Source organism: Stenella coeruleoalba (assembly GCF_951394435.1).
Source record: "Stenella coeruleoalba genome assembly, contig: scaffold_144, whole genome shotgun sequence".
NCBI classification, from domain to species: Eukaryota; Metazoa; Chordata; class Mammalia; order Artiodactyla; family Delphinidae; genus Stenella; species Stenella coeruleoalba.
The window spans coordinates 619,677-639,354 of NW_027645893.1; the positions used below are offsets into that span (position 1 = coordinate 619,677).

General features: G+C 43.7%; 1 long non-coding RNA gene across 2 annotated transcripts in view; it reads right to left on the reverse strand.

Annotated features, from left to right (window-relative positions):
- LOC307181486 overlaps nt 1-19,678 on the reverse strand; it is a 523,016-nt gene that overhangs the window by 293,629 nt on the left and 209,709 nt on the right. Inside the window, exons 4-5 of one of the 2 annotated variants that reach the window (XR_013826880.1) lie at nt 2,106-2,187; nt 527-612 (exon numbers count right to left, since the gene is read on the reverse strand). This is a non-coding gene — a long non-coding RNA (uncharacterized lncRNA). The remainder of the gene's footprint in view (nt 1-526; nt 613-2,105; nt 2,188-19,678) is intronic. The other variant, XR_013826879.1, reaches the window with a different exon arrangement.

The following is a 19,678-nucleotide window of genomic DNA, read 5'->3' on the forward strand; positions in this document are numbered from 1 at the left end:
AACCGATTTCAGGAGGTAGACTGGAATTGCATTGAAAGCATAGGAAAAGAGGCAGAACGTCCACAATGATGCACTTGGCCAAAAAGGGCGTATGCGTTTTTTCCTGAATATATTCAGGAAAAAACGCATACGCCCTTTTTGGCCAACCAAGCAAACTTGCAAAGGAAATCTGCACTACAATGAAGTCTCACTTCCCCAGGGTCAAAAGGGCAATCTGAAAAAAGTGTAAAATCCAGAAAGGCAGGACAGGCCATGGAGAACTGGGAGCCTTGTTATGCTGATGGGCGGGATGTAAATTGCCAACAGACACTCAGGAGAAGTGTATGGTGTTTCCTGAAACATCTAAAAAACAAAGCAACAGAGCCTAGGGCACTTCCACTTATGGTCCTATAGCTTAGGGAAATTAAAATCAAAAAGACACAGCCACCCCAAAGTTTGGGACGCCTCTGTTTACAAGAACCTCGTTTACAGTACAAGTTCAATATCATAGAAAGTGAAAAATGGATAAAGAACTTGTGGTACTTACGTACAATGCAGTATCACTCAGCAATGAAATATATGTCATCAGGCCCGAAGCAGCATAATGAGTAGATTCAGGTACGATGATTCTAACTGAAATAAGTCACACAGAAAAAGAAACATCATAAGATATCAGTAATACACGGAATGTAAACTTGGCTACACAGGAACTGAATTCCAAAACAGAACAGGTTCTCAAATTTAAAATACCAACTTATGCTTGCTTAAGGGGAAAGGTGAGTTGGGTTGCTGCATAAAACCAGAGATTGAAATGAGCACAGATAAAGTTCCTTAAGCCAAATATGGAATAGACAAGAGCTACTCCTTGCTCAACGAAATGGACTCAACACCGCATATTAAACACCTAAGAATGTACCTGACTAGTAAGTATCTTAAAACCTATGGATTGCTATGTCTCCGAAAGAGAATCAAGCATGTGTACAGGGGCATAAATGCAGCATGATAGGATTGGAGAGGTTCGGTGAGCAAATGAAGACCCTTTGAAGTCATATTGCATGGTACCCATTCCACGGGTTTCAACTACCCAGGTTTTAGGTATTCTTCCTTCAGCTAAAACATGCATGTGGAACCCAGAGTATGATCAACCATGTGATCGGGAGACGTGTTCCAATATGTCTCAGTTTTCCTCCCCTGGTACTCGGGTGCAACATTCCAGACGCTTTACTAACACTCTCCCCACTTGGAGAGTCAGCGCCTTTAACCTCCTGTTTGGCCCAGTTTGCAATTTCTGCGGAAGATGAACAGGAATAGCGAGAACCAATGAGAGGCTAGCTGGAGGTGTCTGGACGGGCAAATTTAACTCTCATTTCCCACCAGGAAGAGGAAATAACCAAAGGCTCAGCGTGCCGTACCGGAACCAGATTAGGGCCTGAAGCCATCCTGCGGTGTTGCGGCCAGCTCAAAAGAAAGCGAGTTGAAGAAAGGAGCTCAGGGGCACTGTAATTCACAAACCTGCAGAGTTATAAATGACAGCTATCGTCCAAAAATAGACTGAAGTAAGGCTGCCAAGAGGACTTGAAAGCGCAGCAGAATTGGAGGAAACCGATTTCAGGAGGTAGACTGGAATTGCATTGAAAGCATAGGAAAAGAGGCAGAACGTCCACAATGATGCACTTGGCCAAAAAGGGCGTATGCGTTTTTTCCTGAATATATTCAGGAAAAAACGCATACGCACTTTTTGGCCAACCAAGCAAGCTTGCAAAGGAAATCTGCACTACAATGAAGTCTCACTTCCCCCCGGTCAAAAGGGCCATCTGAAAAAGGTGTAAAATCCAGAAAGGCAGGACAGGCCATGGAGAACTGGGAGCCTTGTTATGCTGATGGGCGGGATGTAAATTGCCAACAGACACTAGGGAGAAGTGTATGGTGTTTCCTGAAACATCTAAAAAACAAAGCAACAGAGCCTAGTGCATTTCCACTTATGGTCCTATAGCTTAGGGAAGTTAAAATCAAAAACACACAGCCACCCCAAAGTTTGGGAAGCCTCTGTTTACAAGAACCTCGTTTACCGTACAAGATCAATATCACAGAAAGTGAAAAATGGATAAAGAACTAGTGGTACTTACGTACAATGCATTATCACTCAGCAATGAAATCTATGTCATCAGGCCCGTAGCAGCATAATGAGTGCATTCAGGTACGATGATTCTAACTGAAATAAGTCACACAGAAAAAGAAACATCATAAGATATCACTAATACACGGAATGGAAACTTGGCTACACAGGAACGGAATTACAGAACAGAACAGGGTCTCAAATTTAGAAAACCAACTTATGCTTGCTTAAGGGGAAAGGTGAGTTGGGGTGCTGCATAAAACCAGAGATTGAAATGAGCACAGATAAAGTTCCTTAAGCCAAATATGGAATAGACAAGAGCTACTCCTTGCTCAACGAAATGGACTCAACACCGCATATTAAACGCCTAAGAATATAACTGACTAGTAAGTATCTTAAAACATATGGATTGTTATGTCTCCGAAAGAGAATCAAGCATGTGTACAGGGGCATAAACGCAGCAGTGATAGGACTGGAGAGGTTCGGTGAGCAAATGAAGACCCTTTGAAGTCATATTGCATGGTACCCATCCCACGGGTTTCAACTACCCAGGTTTTAGGTATTCTTCCTTCAGCTAAAACATGCATGTGGAACCCAGAGTATGATCAACCATGTGATCGGGAGACGTGTTCAAATATGTCTCAGTTTTCGTACCCTGGTACTCGGGTGCAACATTCCAGACGCTTTACTAACACTCTCCCGACTTGGAGAGTCAGTCCCTTTAACCTCCTGTTTGGCCCAGTTTGCAATTTCTGCGGAAAATGAACAGGAATAGCGAGAACCAATGAGAGACTAGCTGGAGGTGTCTGGACGGGCAAATTTAACTATCATTTCCCACCAGGAAGAGGAATTAACCAAAGGCTCAGCATGCCGTGCAGGAACCAGATTAGGGCCTGAAGCCATCCTGCGGTGTTGCGGCCAGGTCACAAGAAAGCGAGTTGAAGAAAGGAGCTCAGGGGCACTGTAATTCACAAACCTGCAGAGTTATAAATGACAGCTATCGTCCAAAAATATACTGAAGTAAGGCTGCCAAGAGGACTTGAAAGTGGGGCAGAATTGCAGGAAACCGATTTCAGGAGGTAGACTGGAATTGCATTGAAAGCATAGGAAAAGAGGCAGAACGTCCACAATGATGCACTTGGCCAAAAAGGGCGTATGCGTTTTTTCCTGAATATATTCAGGAAAAAACGCATACGCCCTTTTTGGCCAACCAAGCAAACTTGCAAAGGAAATCTGCACTACAATGAAGTCTCACTTCCCCCCGGTCAAAAGGGCCATCTGAAAAAAGTGTAAAATCCAGAAAGGCAGGACGGGCCATGGAGAATTGGGAGCCTTGTTATGCTGATGGGCGGGATGTAAATTGCCAAAAGAAACTCGGGAGAAGTGTATGGTGTTTCCTGAAACATCTAAAAAACAAAGCAACAGAACCTAGGGCACATCCACTTATGGTCCTATAGCTTAGGGAAATTAAAATCAAAAAGACACAGCCACCCCAAAGTTTGGGACGCCTCTGTTTACAAGAACATCGTTTACCGTACAAGTTCAATATCACAGAAATTGAAAAATGGATAAAGAACTTGTGGTATTTACGTACAATGCAGTATCACTCAGCAATGAAATCTATGTCATCAGGCCCGTAGCAGAATAATGAGTTGATTCAGATACGATGATTCTAACTGAAATAAGTCACACAGAAAAAGAAACATCATAAGATATCAGTAATACACGGAATGGAAACTTGGCTACACAGGAACTGAATTACAGAACAGAACAGGGTCTCAAATTTAGAAAACCAACTTATGCTTGCTTAAGGGGAAAGGTGAGTTGGGGTGCTGCATAAAACCAGAGATCGAAATGAGCACAAAGTTCCTTAAGCCAAATATGGAATAGACAAGAGCTACTCCTTGCTCAATGAAATGGACTCAACACCGCATATTAAACGCCTAAGGATGTACCTGACTAGTAAGTATATTAAAACCTATGGATTGCTATGTCTCCGAAAGAGAATCAAGCATGTGTACAGGGGCATAAACGCAGCAGTGATAGGACTGGAGAGGTTCGGTGAGCAAATGAAGACCCTTTGAAGTCATATTGCATGGTACCCATTACACGGGTCTCAACTCTCCAGGTTTAAGGTATTCTTCCTTCAGCTAAAACATGCATGTGGAACCCAGAGTATGATCAACCGTGTGATCGGGAGACGTGTTCAAATATGTCTCAGTTTTCCTCCCCTGGTACTCGGGGGCAACATTCCAGACGCTTTACTAACACTCTCCCCACTTGGAGAGCCAGCGCCTTTAACCTCCTGTTTGGCCCAGTTTGCAATTTCTGCGGAAGATGAACAGGAATAGCGAGAACCAATGAGAGACTAGCTGGAGGTGTCTGGACGGGCAAATTTAACTCTCATTTCCCACCAGGAAGAGGAAATAACCAAAGGCTCAGCGTGCCGTACCGGAGCCAGATTAGGGCCTGAAGCCATCCTGCGGTGTTGCGGCCAGCTCAAAAGAAAGCGAGTTGAAGAAAGGAGCTCAGGGGCACTGTAATTCACAAACCTGCAGAGTTATAAATGACAGCTATCATCCAAAAATAGACTGAAGTAAGGCTGCCAAGAGGACTTGAAAGTGGGGCAGAATTGCAGGAAACCGATTTCAGGAGGTAGACTGGAATTGCATTGAAAGCATAGGAAAAGAGGCAGAACGTCCACAATGATGCACTTGGCCAAAAAGGGCGTATGCGTTTTTTCCTGAATATATTCAGGAAAAAACGCATACGCCCTTTTTGGCCAACCAAGCAAGCTTGCAAAGGAAATCTGCACTACAATGAAGTCTCACTTCCCCCCGGTCAAAAGGGCCATCTGAAAAAAGTGTAAAATCCAGAAAGGCAGGACACGTCATGGAGAACTGGGAGCCTTGTTATGCTGATGGGCGGGATGTAAATTGCCAACAACCACTCTGGAGAAGTGTATGGTGTTTCCTGAAACATCTAAAAAACAAAGCAACAGAGCCTAGGGCACTGCCACTTATGGTCTTATAGCTTAGGGAAATTAAAATCAAAAAGACACAGCCACCCCAATGTTTGGGATGCCTCTGTTTACAAGAACCTCGTTTACAGTACAAGTTCAACATCGCAGAAATTGAAAAATGGATAAAGAAGTTGTGGTATTTACTTACAAAGCAATATCACTCAGCAATGAAATCTGTGTCATCAGGCCCTTAGCAGCACAATGAGTGGATTCAGGTATGATGATTCTAACTGAAATAAGTCACACAGAAAAAGAAACATCATAAGATATCAGTAATACACGAAATGTAAACTTGGCTACACAGGAACTGAATTACAGAACAGAACAGGGTCTCAAATTTAGAAAACCAACTTATGCTTGCTTAAGGGGAAAGGTGAGTTGGGGTGCTGCATAAAACCAGAGATTGAAATGAGCACAGATAAAGTTCCTTAAGCCAAATATGGAATAGACAAGAGCTACTCCTTGCTCAAAGAAATGGACTCAACACCGCATATTAAACGCCTAAGAATGTACCTGACTAGTAAGTATCTTAAAACCTAGGGATTGCTATGTCTCGAAAGAGAATCAAGCATGTGTACAGGGGCATAAACGCAGCAGTGATAGGATTGGAGAGGTTCGGTGAGCAAATGAAGACCCTTTGAAGTCATATTGCATGGTACCCATTCCACGGGTTTCAACTACCCAGGTTTTAGGTATTCTTCATTCAGCTAAAACATGCATGTGGAACCCAAGTATGATCAACCATGTGAATGGGAGACGTGTTCAAATATGTCTCAGTTTTCCTCCCCTGGTACTCCGGTGCAACATTCCAGACGCTTTACTAACACTCTGCCCACTTGGAAAGTCAGCGCCTTTAACCTCCTGTTTGGCCCAGTTTGCAATTTCTGCGGAAGATGAACAGGAATAGCGAGAACCAATGAGAGGCTAGCTGGAGGTGTCTGGACCGGCAAATTTAACTCTCATTTCCCACCAGGAAGAGGAAATAACCAAAGGCTCATTGTGCCGTGCCGGAACCAGATTAGGGCCTGAAGCCATCCTGCAGTGTTGCGGCCAGCTCAAAAGAAAGCGAGTTGAAGAAAGGAGCTCAGGGGCACTGTAATTCACAAACCTGCAGAGTTATAAATGACAGCTATCGTCCAAAAATAGACTGAAGTAAGGCTGCCAAGAGGTCTTGAAAGTGGGGCAGAATTGCAGGAAACCGATTTCAGGAGGTAGACTGGAATTGCATTGAAAGCATAGGAAAAGAGGCCGAACGTCCACAATGATGCACTTGGCCAAAAAGGGCGTATGCGTTTTTTCCTGAATATATTCAGGAAAAAACGCATACGCCCTTTTTGGCCAACCAAGCAAGCTTGCAAAGGAAATCTGCACTACAATGAAGTCTCACTTTCCCCCAGTCAAAAGGGCCATCTGAAAAAAGTGTAAAATCCAGAAAGGCAGGACAGGCCATGGAGAACTGGGAGCCTTGTTATGCTGATGGGCGGGATGTAAATTGCCAACAGACACTCGGGAGAAGTGTATGGTGTTTCCTGAAACATCTAAAACACAAAGCAACAGAGCCTAGGACACTGCCACTTATGGTCCTATAGCTTAGGGAAATTAAAATCAAAAAGACACAGCCACCCCAAAGTTTGGGACGCCTCTGTTTACAAGAACCTCATTTACAGTACAAGTTCAACATCGCAGAAAGTGAAAAATGGATAAAGAAGTTGTGGTATTTACTTACAAAGCAATATCACTCAGCAATGAAATCTATGTCATCAGGCCCTTAGCAGCACAATGAGTGGATTCAGGTATGATGATTCTAACTGAAATAAGTCACACAGAAAAAGAACCATCATAAGATATCAGTAATACACGGAATGTAAACTTGGCTACACAGGAACTGAATTACAGAACAGAACAGGGTCTCAAATTTAGAAAACCAACTTATGCTTGCTTAAGGGTAAAGGTGAGGCGGGGTGCTGCATAAAACCAGAGATTGAAATGAGCACAGATAAAGTTCCTTAAGTCAAATATGGAATAGACAAGAGCTACTCCTTGCTCAACGAAATGGACTCAACACCGCATATTAAACGCCTAAGAATGTACCTGACTAGTAAGTATCGTAAAACCTATGGATTGCTATGTCTCCAAAAGAGAATCAAGCATGTGTACAGGGGCATAAACGCAGCAGTGATAGGATTGGAGAGGTTCGGTGAGCAAATGAAGACCCTTTGAAGTCATATTGCATGGTACCCATTACACGGGTCTCAACTCTCCAGGTTTAAGGTATTCTTCCTTCAGCTAAAACATGCATGTGGAACCCAGAGTATGATCAACCATGTGAACGGGAGACGTGTTCAAATATGTCTCAGTTTTCCTTCCCTGGTACTCGGGTGCAACATTCCAGACGCTTTACTAACAGTCTCCCCACTTGGAGAGTCAGCGCCTTTAACCTCCTGTTTGGTCCAGTTTGCAATTTCTGCGGAAGATGAACAGGAATAGCGAGAACCAATGAGAGGCTAGCTGGAGGTGTCTGGACGGGCAAATTTAACTCTCATTTCCCAATAGGAAGAGGAAATAACCAAAGGCTCAGCGTGCCGTACTGGAACGAGATTAGGGCCTGAAGCCATCCTGCGGTGTTGCGGCCAGGTCACAAGAAAGCGAGTTGAAGAAAGGAGCTCAGGGGCACTGTAATTCACAAACCTGCAGAGTTATAAATGACAGCTATCGTCCAAAAATAGACTGAAGTAAGGCTGCCAAGAGGACTTGAAAGCGGGGCAGAATTACAGGAAACCGATTTCAGGAGGTAGACTGGAATTGCATTGAAAGCATAGGAAAAGAGGCAGAACGTCCACAATGATGCACTTGGCCAAAAAGGGCGTATGCGTTTTTTCCTGAATATATTCAGGAAAAAACGCATACGCCCTTTTTGGCCAACCAAGCAAGCTTGCAAAGGAAATCTGCACTACAATGAAGTCTCACTTCCCCCCGGTCAAAAGGGCCATCTGAAACAAGGGTAAAATCCAGAAAGGCAGGACAGGCCATGGAGAACTGGGAGCCTTGTTATGCTGATGGGCGGGATGTAAATTGCCAACAACCACTCGGGAGAAGTGTATGGTGTTTCCTGAAACATCTAAAAAACAAAGCAACAGAACCTAGGGCACTTCCACTTATGGTCCTATAGCTTAGGGAAATTAAAATCAAAAAGACACAGCCACCCCAAAGTTTGGAACGGCTCTGTTTACAAGAACCTCGTTTACAGTACAAGTTCAACATCGCAGAAAGTGAAAAATGGATAAAGAAGTTGTGGTATTTACTTACAAAGCAATATCACTCAGCAATGAAATCTGTGTCATCAGGCCCTTAGCAGCACAATGAGTGGATTCAGGTATGATGATTCTAACTGAAATAAGTCACACAGAAAAAGAAACATCATAAGATATCAGTAATACACGGAATGTAAACTTGGCTACACAGGAACTGAATTACAGAACAGAACAGGGTCTCAAATTTAGAAAACCAACTTATTCTTGCTTAAGGGGAAAGGTGAGTTGGGTTGCTGCATAAAACCAGAGATTGAAATGAGCACAGATAAAGTTCCTTAAGCCAAATATGGAATAGACAAGAGCTACTCCTTGCTCAACGAAATGGACTCAACACCGCATATTAAACGCCTAAGAATGTACCTGACTAGTAAGTATCTTAAAACCTATGGATTGCTATGTCTCCGAAAGAGAATCAAGCATGTGTACAGGGGCATAAACGCAGCAGTGATAGGATTGGAGAGGTTCGGTGAGCAAATGAAGACCCTTTGAAGTCATATTGCATGGTACCCATTCCACGGGTTTCAACTACCCAGGTTTTAGGTATTCTTCCTTCAGCTAAAACATGCATGTGGAACCCAGAGTATGATCAACCATGTGATCGGGAGACGTGTTCAAATATGTCTCAGTTTTCCTCCCCTGGTACTCGGGTGCAACATTCCAGACGCTTTACTAACACTCTCCCCACTTGGAGAGTCAGCGCCTTTAACCTCCTGTTTGGCCCAGTTTGCAATTTCTGCGGAAGATGAACAGGAATAGCGAGAACCAATGAGAGGCTAGCTGGAGGTGTCTGGACGGGCAAATTTAACTCTCATTTCCCACCAGGAAGAGGAAATAACCAAAGGCTCAGCGTGCCGTACCGGAACCAGATTAGGGCCTGAAGCCATCCTGCGGTGTTGCGGCCAGGTCACAAGAAAGCGAGTTGAAGAAAGGAGCTCAGGGGCACTGTAATTCACAAACCTGCAGAGTTATAAATGACAGCTATCGTCCAAAAATAGACTGAAGTAAGGCTGCCAAGAGGACTTGAAAGCGGGGCAGAATTGCAGGAAACCGATTTCAGGAGGTAGACTGGAATTGCATTGAAAGCATAGGAAAAGAGGCAGAACGTCCACAATGATGCACTTGGCCAAAAAGGGCGTATGCGTTTTTTCCTGAATATATTCAGGAAAAAACGCATACGCCCTTTTTGGCCAACCAAGCAAGCTTGCAAAGGAAATCTGCACTACAATGAAGTCTCACTTCCCCCCGGTCAAAAGGGCCATCTGAAACAAGGGTAAAATCCAGAAAGGCAGGACAGGCCATGGAGAACTGGGAGCCTTGTTATGCTGATGGGCGGGATGTAAATTGCCAACAACCACTCGGGAGAAGTGTATGGTGTTTCCTGAAACATCTAAAAAACAAAGCAACAGAACCTAGGGCACTTCCACTTATGGTCCTATAGCTTAGGGAAATTAAAATCAAAAAGACACAGCCACCCCAAAGTTTGGAACGGCTCTGTTTACAAGAACCTCGTTTACAGTACAAGTTCAACATCGCAGAAAGTGAAAAATGGATAAAGAAGTTGTGGTATTTACTTACAAAGCAATATCACTCAGCAATGAAATCTGTGTCATCAGGCCCTTAGCAGCACAATGAGTGGATTCAGGTATGATGATTCTAACTGAAATAAGTCACACAGAAAAAGAAACATCATAAGATATCAGTAATACACGGAATGTAAACTTGGCTACACAGGAACTGAATTACAGAACAGAACAGGGTCTCAAATTTAGAAAACCAACTTATTCTTGCTTAAGGGGAAAGGTGAGTTGGGTTGCTGCATAAAACCAGAGATTGAAATGAGCACAGATAAAGTTCCTTAAGCCAAATATGGAATAGACAAGAGCTACTCCTTGCTCAACGAAATGGACTCAACACCGCATATTAAACGCCTAAGAATGTACCTGACTAGTAAGTATCTTAAAACCTATGGATTGCTATGTCTCTGAAAGAGAATCAAGCATGTGTACAGGGGCATAAACGCAGCAGTGATAGGATTGGAGAGGTTCGGTGAGCAAATGAAGACCCTTTGAAGTCATATTGCATGGTACCCATTCCACGGGTTTCAACTACCCAGGTTTTAGGTATTCTTCCTTCAGCTAAAACATGCATGTGGAACCCAGAGTATGATCAACCATGTGATCGGGAGACGTGTTCAAATATGTCTCAGTTTTCCTCCCCTGGTACTCGGGTGCAACATTCCAGACGCTTTACTAACACTCTCCCCACTTGGAGAGTCAGCGCCTTTAACCTCCTGTTTGGCCCAGTTTGCAATTTCTGCGGAAGATGAACAGGAATAGCGAGAACCAATGAGAGGCTAGCTGGAGGTGTCTGGACGGGCAAATTTAACTCTCATTTCCCACCAGGAAGAGGAAATAACCAAAGGCTCAGCGTGCCGTACCGGAACCAGATTAGGGCCTGAAGCCATCCTGCGGTGTTGCGGCCAGCTCAAAAGAAAGCAAGTTGAAGAAAGGAGCTCAGGGGCACTGTAATTCACAAACCTGCAGAGTTATAAATGACAGCTATCGTCCAAAAATAGACTGAAATAAGGCTGCCAAGAGGACTTGAAAGCGGGGCAGAATTGCAGGAAACCGATTTCAGGAGGTAGACTGAAATTGCATTGAAAGCATAGGAAAAGAGGCAGAACGTCCACAATGATGCACTTGGCCAAAAAGGGCGTATGCGTTTTTTCCTGAATATATTCAGGAAAAAACGCATACGCCCTTTTTGGCCAACCAAGCAAGCTTGCAATGGAAATCTGCACTACAATGAAGTCTCACTTCCCCCCGGTCAAAAGGGCCATCTGAAAAAAGTGTAAAATCCAGAAAGGCAACAGGCCATTGAGAACTGGGAGCCTTGTTATGCTGATGGGCGGGATGTAAATTGCCAACAGACACTCGGGAGAAGTGTATGGTGTTTCCTGAAACATCTAAAACACAAAGCAACAGAGCCTAGGGCACTGCCACTTATGGTCCTATAGCTTAGGGAAATTAAAATCAAAAAGACACAGCCACCCCAAAGTTTGGAACGCCTCTGTTTACAGGAACCTCGTTTACAGTACAAGTTCAACATCGCAGAAAGTGAAAAATGGATAAAGAAGTTGTGGTATTTACTTACAAAGCAATATCACTCAGCAATGAAATCTATGTCATCAGGCCCTTAGCAGAACAATGAGTGGATTCAGGTATGATGATTCTAACTGAAATAAGTCACACAGAAAAAGAAACATCATAAGATATCAGTAATACACGGAATGTAAACTTGGCTACACAGGAACTGAATTACAGAACAGAACAGGGTCTCAAATTTAGAAAACCAACTTATGCTTGCTTAAGGGTAAAGGTGAGTTGGGGTGCTGCATAAAACCAGAGATTGAAATGAGCACAGATAAAGTTCCTTAAGCCAAATATGGAATAGACAAGAGCTACTCCTTGCTCAACGAAATGGACTCAACACCGCATATTAAACGCCTAAGAATGTACCTGACTAGTAAGTATCTTAAAACCTATGGATTGCTATGTCTCCAAAAGAGAATCAAGCATGTGTAGAGGGGCATAAACGCAGCAGTGATAGGATTGGAGAGGTTCGGTGAGCAAATGAAGACCCTTTGAAGTCATATTGCATGGTACCCATTACACGGGTCTCAACTCTCCAGGTTTAAGGTATTCTTCCTTCAGCTAAAACATGCATGTGGAACCCAAGTATGATCAACCATGTGAACGGGAGACGTGTTCAAATATGTCTCAGTTTTCGTACCCTGGTACTCGGGTGCAACATTCCAGACGCTTTACTAACAGTCTCCCCACTTGGAGAGTCAGCGCCTTTAACCTCCTGTTTGGCCCAGTTTGCAATTTCTGCGGAAGATGAACAGGAATAGCGAGAACCAATGAGAGGCTAGCTGGAGGTGTCTGGACGGGCAAATTTAACTCTCATTTCCCACCAGGAAGAGGAAATAACCAAAGGCTCAGCGTGCCGTACCGGAACCAGATTAGGGCCTGAAGCCATCCTGCGGTGTTGCGGCCAGCTCAAAAGAAAGCAAGTTGAAGAAAGGAGCTCAGGGGCACTGTAATTCACAAACCTGCAGAGTTATAAATGACAGCTATCGTCCAAAAATAGACTGAAGTAAGGCTGCCAAGAGGACTTGAAAGCGGGGCAGAATTGCAGGAAACCGATTTCAGGAGGTAGACTGGAATTGCATTGAAAGCATAGGAAAAGAGGCAGAACATCCACAATGATGCACTTGGCCAAAAAGGGCGTATGCGTTTTTTCCTGAATATATTCAGGAAAAAACGCATACGCCCTTTTTGGCCAACCAAGCAAGCTTGCAAAGGAAATCTGCACTACAATGAAGTCTCACTTCCCTCCGGTCAAAAGGGCCATCTGAAAAAAGTGTAAAATCCAGAAAGGCAGGACAGGCCATGGAGAACTGGGAGCCTTGTTATGCTGATGGGCGGGATGTCAATTGCCAAGAACCACTCGGGAGAAGTGTATGGTGTTTCCTGAAACATCTAAAAAACAAAGCAACAGAGCCTAGGGCACATCCACTTATGGTCCTATAGCTTAGGGAAATTAAAATCAAAAAGACACAGCCACCCCAAAGTTTGGAACGGCTCTGTTTACAAGAACCTCGTTTACAGTACAAGTTCAACATCGCAGAAAGTGAAAAATGGATAAAGAACTTGTGGTACTTACGTACAATGCAGTATCACTCAGCAATGAAATCTATGTCATCAGGCCCTTAGCAGCATAATGAGTGGATTCAGGTACGATGATTCTAACTGAAATAAGTCACACAGAAAAAGAAACATCATAAGATATCACTAATACACGAAATGTAAACTTGGCTACACAGGAACTGAATTCCAAAACAGAACAGGTTCTCAAATTTAGAAAACCAACTATGCTTGCTTAAGGGGAAAGGTGAGTTGGGTTGCTGCATAAAACCAGAGATTGAAATGAGCACAGATAAAGTTCCTTAAGCGAAATATGGAATAGACAAGAGCTACTCCTTGCTCAACGAAATGGACTCAGCACCCCATATTAAACGCCTAAGAATGTACCTGACTAGTAAGTATCTTAAAACCTATGGATTGCTATGTCTCCGAAAGAGAATCAAGCATGTGTACAGGGGCATAAACGCAGCAGTGCTAGGATTGGAGAGGTTCGGTGAGCAAATGAAGACCCTTTGAAGTCATATTGCATGGTACCCATTCCACAGGTTTCAACTACCCAGGTTTAAGGTATTCTTCCTTCAGCTAAAACATGCATGTGGAACCTAGAGTGTGATCAACCATGTGATCGGGAGACGTGTTCAAATATGTCTCAGTTTTCCTCCCCTGGTACTCGGGTGCAACATTCCAGACGCTTTACTAACACTCTCCCCACTTGGAGAGTCAGTCCCTGAAACATCCTGTTTGGCCCAGTTTGCAATTTCTGCGGAAGATGAACAGGAATAGCGAGAACCAATGAGGGGCTAGCTGGAGGTGTCTGGATGGGCAAATTTAACTCTCATTTCCCACCAGGAAGAGGAATTAACCAAAGGCTCAGCATGCCGTGCCGGAACCAGATTAGGGCCTGAAGCCATCCTGTGGTGTTGCGGCCAGGTCACAAGAAAGCGAGTTGAAGAAAGGAGCTCAGGGGCACTGTAATTCACAAACCTGCAGAGTTATAAATGACAGCTATCATCCAAAAATAGACTGAAGTAAGGCTGCCAAGAGGACTTGAAAGCGGGGCAGAATTGCAGGAAACCGATTTCAGGAGGTAGACTGGAATTGCATTGAAAGCATAGGAAAAGAGGCAGAACGTCCACAATGATGCACTTGGCCAAAAAGGGCGTATGCGTTTTTTCCTGAATATAATCAGGAAAAAACGCATACGCCCTTTTTGGCCAACCAAGCAAGCTTGCAAAGGAAATCTGCACTACAATGAAGTCTCACTTCCCCCCGGTCAAAAGGGCCATCTGAAAAAAGTGTAAAATCCAGAAAGGCAACAGGCCATTGAGAACTGGGAGCCTTGTTATGCTGATGGGCGGGATGTAAATTGCCAACAGACACTCGGGAGAACTGTATGGTGTCTCCTGAAACATCTAAAAAACAAAGCAACAGAGCCTAGGGCACTTCCACTTATGGTCCTATAGCTTAGGGAAATTAAAATCAAAAAGACACAGCCACCCCAAAGTTTGGAACGGCTCTGTTTACAAGAACCTCGTTTACAGTACAAGTTCAACATCGCAGAAAGTGAAAAATGGATAAAGAACTTGTGGTACTTACGTACAATGCAGTATCACTCAGCAATGAAATCTATGTCATCAGGCCCATAGCAGCATAATGAGTAGATTCAGGTACGATGATTCTAACTGAAATAAGTCACACAGAAAAAGAAACATCATAAGATATCACTAATACACGGAATGTAAACTTGGCTACACAGGAACTGAATTCCAAAACAGAACAGGTTCTCAAATTTAGAAAACCAACTTATGCTTGCTTAAGGGGAAAGGTGAATTGGGTTGCTGCATAAAACCAGAGATTGAAATGAGCACAGATAAAGTTCCTTAAGCCAAATATGGAATAGACAAGAGCTACTCCTTGCTCAACGAAATGGACTCAACACCGCATATTAAACGCCTAAGAATGTACCTGACTAGTAAGTATCTTAAAACCTATGGATTGCTATCTCTCCGAAAGAGAATCAAGCATGTGTACAGGGGCATAAACGCAGCAGTGATAGGATTGGAGAGGTTCGGTGAGCAAATGAAGACCCTTTGAAGTCATATTGCATGGTACCCATTCCACGGGTTTCAACTACGCAGGTTTTAGGTATTCTTCCTTCAGCTAAAACATGCATGTGGAACCCAGAGTATGATCAACCATGTGATCAGGAGACGTGTTCAAATATGTCTCAGTTTTCGTACCTGGTACTCGGGTGCAACATTCCAGACGCTTTACTAACACTCTCCCCACTTGGAGAGTCAGCGCCTTTAACCTCCTGTTTGGCCCAGTTTGCAATTTCTGCGGAAGATGAACAGGAATAGCGAGAACCAATGAGAGGCTAGCTGGAGGTGTCTGGACGGGCAAATTTAACTCTTATTTCCCAACAGGAAGAGGAAATAACCAAAGGCTCAGCGTGCCGTACCGGAACCAGATTAGGACCTGAAGCCATCGTGCGGTGTTGCGGCCAGCTCAAAAGAAAGCGAGTTGAAGAAAGGAGCTCAGGGGCACTGTAATTCACAAACCTGCAGAGTTATAAATGACAGCTATCGTCCAAAAATAGACTGAAGTAAGGCTGCCAAGAGGACTTGAAAGCGGGGCAGAATTGCAGGAAACTGATTTCAGGAGGTAGACTGGAATTGCATTGAAAGCATAGGAAAAGAGGCAGAACGTCCACAATGATGCACTTGGCCAAAAAGGGCGTATGCGTTTTTTCCTGAATATATTCAGGAAAAAACGCATACGCCCTTTTTGGCCAACCAAGCAAGCTTGCAAAGGAAATCTGCACTACAATGAAGTCTCACTTCCCCCCGGTCAAAAGGGCCATCTGAAAAAAGTGTAAAATCCAGAAAGGCAGGACAGGCCATGGAGAACTGGGAGCCTTGTTATGCTGATGGGCGGGATGTAAATTGCCAAGAACCACTCGGGAGAAGTGTATGGTGTTTCCTGAAACATCTAAAAAACAAAGCAACAGAACCTAGGGCACTGCCACTTATGGTCCTATAGCTTAGGGAAATTAAAATCAAAAAGACACAGCCACCCCAAAGTTTGGAACGGCTCTGTTTACAAGAACCTCGTTTACAGTACAAGTTCAACATCGCAGAAAGTGAAAAATGGATAAAGAAGTTGTGGTATTTACTTACAAAGCAATATCACTCAGCAATGAAATCTGTGTCATCAGGCCCTTAGCAGCACAATGAGTGGATTCAGGTATGATGATTCTAACTGAAATAAGTCACACAGAAAAAGAAACATCATAAGATATCAGTAATACACGGAATGTAAACTTGGCTACACAGGAACTGAATTACAGAACAGAACAGGGTCTCAAATTTAGAAAACCAACTTATGCTTGCTTAAGGGGAAAGGTGAGTTGGGGTGCTGCATAAAACCAGAGATTGAAATGAGCACAGATAAAGTTCCTTAAGCCAAATATGGAATAGACAAGAGCTACTCCTTGCTCAACGAAATGGACTCAACACCGCATATTAAACGCCTAAGAATGTACCTGACTAGTAAGTATCTTAAAACCTATAGATTGCTATGTCTCCGAAAGAGAATCAAGCATGTGTACAGGGGCATAAACGCAGCAGTGATAGGATTGGAGAGGTTCGGTGAGCAAATGAAGACCCTTTGAAGTCATATTGCATGGTACCCATTCCACGGGTTTCAACTACCCAGGTTTTAGGTATTCTTCCTTCAGCTAAAACATGCATGTGGAACCTAGAGTATGATCAACCATGTGATCGGGAGACGTGTTCAAATATGTCTCAGTTTTCCTCCCCTGGTACTCGGGTGCAACATTCCAGACGCTTTACTAACACTCTCCCCACTTGGAGAGTCAGCGCCTTTAACCTCCTGTTTGGCCCAGTTTGCAATTTCTGCGGAAGATGAACAGGAATAGCGAGAACCAATGAGAGGCTAGCTGGAGGTGTCTGGACGGGCAAATTTAAGTCTTATTTCCCAACAGGAAGAGGAAATAACCAAAGGCTCAGCGTGCCGTACCGGAACCAGATTAGGACCTGAAGCCATCCTGCGGTGTTGCGGCCAGCTCAAAAGAAAGCGAGTTGAAGAAAGGAGCTCAGGGGCACTGTAATTCACAAACCTGCAGAGTTATAAATGACAGCTATCGTCCAAAAATAGACTGAAGTAAGGCTGCCAAGAGGACTTGAAAGCGGGGCAGAATTGCAGGAAACCGATTTCAGGAGGTAGACAGGAATTGCATTGAAAGCATAGGAAAAGAGGCAGAACGTCCACAATGATGTACTTGGCCAAAAAGGGCGTATGCGTTTTTTCCTGAATATATTCAGGAAAAAACGCATACGCCCTTTTTGGCCAACCAAGCAAGCTTGCAAAGGAAATCTGCACTACAATGAAGTCTCACTTCCCCCCGGTCAAAAAGGCCATCTGAAAAAAGTGTAAAATCCAGAAAGGCAGGACAGGCCATGGAGAACTGGGAGCCTTGTTATGCTGATGGGCGGGATGTAAATTGCCAACAACCACTCGGGAGAAGTGTATGGTGCTTCCTGAAACATCTAAAAAACAAAGCAACAGAACCTAGGGCACTTCCACTTATGGTCCTATAGCTTAGGGAAATTAAAATCAAAAAGACACAGCCACCCCAAAGTTTGGAACGGCTCTGTTTACAAGATACTCGTTTACAGTACAAGTTCAACATCGCAGAAAGTGAAAAATGGATAAAGAAGTTGTGGTATTTACTTACAAAGCAATATCACTCAGCAATGAAATCTGTGTCATCAGGCCCTTAGCAGCACAATGAGTGGATTCAGGTATGATGATTCTAACTGAAATAAGTCACACAGAAAAAGAAACATCATAAGATATCAGTAATACACGGAATGTAAACTTGGCTACACAGGAACTGAATTACAGAACAGAACAGGGTCTCAAATTTAGAAAACCAACTTATGCTTGCTTAAGGGTAAAGGTGAGTTGGGGTGCTGCATAAAACCAGAGATTGAAATGAGCACAGATAAAGTTCCTTAAGCCAAATATGGAATAGACAAGAGCTACTCCTTGCTCAACGAAATGGACTCAACACCCCATATTAAACGCCTAAGAATGTACCTGACTAGTAAGTATCTTAAAACCTATGGATTGCTATGTCTCCGAAAGAGAATCAAGCATGTGTACAGGGGCATAAACGCAGCAGTGATAGGATTGGAGAGGTTCGGTGAGCAAATGAAGACCCTTTGAAGTCATATTGCATGGTACCCATTCCACGGGTTTCAACTAACCAGGTTTAAGGTATTCTTCCTTCAGCTAAAACATGCATGTGGAACCTAGAGTATGATCAACCATGTGATCGGGAGACGTGTTCAAATATGTCTCAGTTTTCCTCCCCTGGTACTCGGGTGCAACATTCCAGACGCTTTACTAACACTCTCCCCACTTTGAGAGTCAGTCCCTTTAACCTCCTGTTTGGCCCAGTTTGCTATTTCTGCGGAAGATGAACAGGAATAGCGAGAACCAATGAGAGGCTAGCTGGAGGTGTCTGGACGGGCAAATTTAACTCTCATTTCCCACCAGGAGGAGGAAATAAACAAAGGCTCAGCGTGCCGTGCCAGAACCAGATTAGGGCCTGAAGCCATCCTGCGGTGTTGCGGCCAGGTCACAAGAAAGCGAGTTGAAGAAAGGAGCTCAGGGGCACTGTAATTCACAAACCTGCAGAGTTATAAATGACAGCTATCGTCCAAAAATAGACTGAAGTAAGGCTGCCAAGAGGACTTGAAAGCGGGGCAGAATTGCAGGAAACCGATTTCAGGAGGTAGACTGGAATTGCATTGAAAGCATAGGAAAAGAGGCAGAACGTCCACAATGATGCACTTGGCCAAAAAGGGCGTATGCGTTTTTTCCTGAATATATTCAGGAAAAAACGCATATGCCCTTTTTGGCCAACCAAGCAAGCTTGCAAAGGAAATCTGCACTACAATGAAGTCTCACTTCCCCCCGGTCAAAAGGGCCATCTGAAAAAAGTGTAAAATCCAGAAAGGCAGGACAGGCCATGGAGAACTGGGAGCCTTGTTATGCTGATGGGCGGGATGTAAATTGCCAACAGACACTCGGGAGAAGTGTATGGTGTTTCCTGAAACATCTAAAACACAAAGCAACAGAGCCTAGGGCACTGCCACTTATGGTCCTATAGCTTAGGGAAATTAAAATCAAAAAGACACAGCCACCCCAAAGTTTGGGACGCCTCTGTTTACAAGAACCTCGTTTACAGTACAAGTTCAACATCACAGAAAGTGAAAAATGGATAAAGAAGCTGTGGTATTTACTTACAAAGCAATATCACTCAGCAATGAAATCTATGTCATCAGGCCCTTAGCATCACAATGAGTGGATTCAGGTATGATGATTCTAACTGAAATAAGTCACACAGAAAAAGAAACATCATAAGATATCAGTGATACACGGAATGGAAACTTGGCTACACAGGAACTGAATTACAGAACAGAACAGGGTCTCAAATTTAGAAAACCAA